Below are 3,501 nucleotides of genomic sequence, written 5' to 3' on the forward strand. Positions count from 1 at the left end.
CCTTCCTTCCTTCCTTCCTTCCTTCCTTCCTTCCTTCCTTCCTTCCTTTCTTCCTTCCTTCTTTCCTAAATGAGTACCTCTGTCCAAAGGTTGATGTGACTGTGACTGAAAGTGAGAGGGGGAGCCTGGAAACCTGAGTGGGCCAACATGGCTAACAAGCTCACACCCTCCGTGTAGGTCTGTCTTAAGCCCTTTACAAATTCAAGACTAGAGGCTTGAGCTTTGCTCTCTCCCAGGCCCCACCTATGAATCTATAATAATTGTTTTTCTAAAACTGACACTCTACATCTGTGAAAAGTTGTAAGACGCAGCAGAGAAAGAAATATAACAGGTCAGTTTCCATTGCAGGAAATTATTGTGGTTTTACGTGTCCCTACCCCCCAAATCACCTACAATGTCCTCAGTCTGACCAATTGTTTGTTTGTTTTTTCCTTTCTCTGCTACACCTCACAAAAAAAAAAAAAAAAAAAAAAAAAAACAGAAAACCCTGCCTGCTTCTCTCTGTTCTCCCAGTCCCTTCCCCAGCTCTGCAGTAGAACACCCTTGGCAATATTCTTCATCCCACCACCTCCACTCCCATCTCCTGTGGATCCCACATTTCTTCCTCTTCTAACTACAGTCCTCCAGCTGATTGTTCTTTCCAGGCCCCCAACTCCAGCAGACTTCCCCTGCTAACCCACAGTCTGCACTTGACAGAAAAACATGTAGGCTGCCTGCACACCATCTTTCTCTTTGTTCCCCCAGATTCAATCCCTCAATCTTATCACTTGTATTAGCCTTCCTTGTTGCCCTTTCACCCCTGCTTTCATCTCCTGTGGCTCCCACAGACCTTCCCTTCTAACCTTCCTTGTTGCTTTTCCCAGCCCACAAACCCAGCAGGTGCTCCCTGCAAATGTAAGAGCTCTCCTTCCAGGGTGACAAGTAGGCTGAAGGCAGACCCATAATTTTTCTATGGCTCCTGAAATCTAATATCCTCAGTTTTATCCCCAGCTGTGTGGGAGGGAATCTGCTGTGGTCTCCTCTTCCTCTAGAGAGGAAGGAATCACAAAGATTTCCTCCCCCAAACTTTCTTCCTCTAACTCATCCTAATATTCTACCCTCTAACAACAGTAGGTATTTTCTGTGAGCACACTAGCTGAGAAGGACAGGAAAACAAGCAACACACACCTATTACACTATCTGAAAATTAAGGGTGGAAACAGAAACCAAGAAACAAAACACCAAAGACAACCAAGCAAGCAATCAGCACCTAGACCTATAATCATCCTAATCTTAGATGCCTAGATCCCAGGGTAAAGGTACAATCAATAATAGCAGTTTGTTGCCTCAGTGTTAAGTCTGGTGCCACACTGAAAACCAGTAGTTTTCTCTTGGAACAGGCAAAGCAACTAAATATTGATGTCATTGGTGTCAACTTCCATATGCGCAGTGGATGTACTGATCCTGAGACCCTTGTGCAGGCCATGTCAGATGCTCACTGTGTCTTTGACAATGGTACAGAGGTTGGTTTTAGCATGTTTCTGACTGATATTTGTGGTGGCTTTCCTGGATCTAACATACAAAATTTAAATTTGAAGAGATCATCAGTGACAGGTATTTCCCAACAGACAATATTAAGCCATATGGAAGGATCAGACTGGCTTTGTTGATGAAGATTAGTCAAAAGAGCAAATCTTCAAGTATTATGTGGATGATGATGCTTAGAAATCATTTAATTGCATTCTATATGATCATGCACAAGTGAAGGCAGAAGAGACAAGCCACAGGAGAAGTATTACACATCCAGCACTGTAACCTGCCTGAAATGCACGTGGGTGTTTCCATACTCCTTGAGAACATGGGTGCATACTCCATTGCTGATGCTTCAACTTTCAATGGGTTCCAGAGGCCAACTATGTAATGCCATAGACAATGTGGCAACTCATGATGCAGATCCAGAGTCATGGAATTTTAAGTGGAGGAGCAGGATGTTGGCACTCTGCCCATGTCTTCTGCCCAGGAGAGGGGAATGGACCACCACCTAGCATCCTTTGCTTCTGTTAGAATCAAGGTGTAGATGCCATTGCTGTAGCTCTTAACTGAAAAGTTAGCTTGAATTAAGGGATTTGGGATTTAACTTAACTACTGCTAATTTTGGAATGTCTTTGTAAGAGTAGGGTTGACACCAATGCAATATGAAACGCTAGGAGATAAGAGTCATACTTACCTGGGTACTTATGGATTTCTATTTACTTTTCAGACATAATACCAACAAGTGCCCCTCAGCTGCTGAGCAAGCATTTGTAGCTTGTACATTGGCAGAATGGGCCAAAGCTTATTTTGTCACCCAGATAGAAAGACCTGGAGGGAACAGGAGCTCCACAAGGAGAGCAACAGAACCAAAAAAATCTTGGTACAGGGGTCTTTTGTGAGACTGATACTCCAAACAAGGACCATACATGGAGACAACCTAGAACTGGTGCACAGATGTAGCCCATGGAAGCTTAGTGTCCAAGAGGGTTCCTCAGTAATAGGAACAGGGACCTTCTCTGACATGAACTCATGGGCTGGTTCTTTGATCACTTCCCCCGAGGAGGGAGCATTCTTTCCAGTCCACAAAGGAAAACAGTGAAGCATATCCTGATGAAAGCTGATAGACTATAGTCAGATGAATGGGAGGAGGACCTCCCTTATCAGTGGACTTGGGGAGGGGCATGCATGCAGAAAGGGGGGGAGGGTGGGACTGGGAGGGGAGGAGGGTGGGGCTTATGGGGGGATACAAAATGAATAAAGTGTAATTAATAAAAAAATTTAAAAAAATAAAGTATCTTGAAATAAAAAAAGAGAAAGTTTTTCTAAAAACAACAACAACAAAAGATGCCTGTAAAGGTATAAGAAACATACAGAACACCAAATAGACTGGCTCAGAAAAGAAAGTCCTCTTAACACATAATAATCAAAACACTAAATATAAAAAATAACTCAAGGATATTAATGGCTACGTGGGGAAAGGCCAAATAACATACAAAGGCATTGTATTAGAATTATTAGAATTAGAATTACACCTGACTTTCCTTTTTTTTTTTTTTTTTTTCTTTTTGGTTTTTGAAGACAGGTTTTCTCTGTGGAGTCCTAGCAGTTATGGATTCATTTATAAACCAGGCTGGCCTCGAAATCACAGAGATCCACCTTCTTCTGCCTTCCAAGTAATGTAACTAAAGGCATGCAGCAGCACTAAGTGGCTTAAATAAGAGTTTTCAAAAGAGACTCTAAAGTTCTGAAGGCTGCAAGACTCCATGAGATCACAAATAACAATGCAGACTACTAGATCCAGAAAAGTTTCAATCACCAAAGAGGTAGATATTTTATAATGAAGTCAAATTAAAACAATATCTATGCATAGTCTTTGGTTGGAGTATCAGTCTCAGGAAAGACACCTGTGCTCAGATTTTTTTGGTTCTATTGCTCATCTTGTGGAGTTTCATTCCTCTCCAGATCTTACTGTTTCCCACTTCTTCCTTA

At 42.2% G+C, this 3,501-nt stretch overlaps 1 pseudogene; it reads left to right on the forward strand.

Annotated features, from left to right (window-relative positions):
• Positions 1-147: 147 nt before the first annotated feature.
• On the forward strand, positions 148-2,056 carry LOC129673389 (ornithine decarboxylase-like; annotated as a pseudogene).
• Positions 2,057-3,501: the final 1,445 nt, after the last annotated feature.

The sequence above is a fragment of the Psammomys obesus genome, unplaced genomic scaffold, assembly GCF_907164565.1.
Source record: "Psammomys obesus unplaced genomic scaffold, mPsaObe1.curated_primary_1811, whole genome shotgun sequence".
In the NCBI taxonomy this organism is placed as follows: domain Eukaryota; kingdom Metazoa; phylum Chordata; class Mammalia; order Rodentia; family Muridae; genus Psammomys; species Psammomys obesus.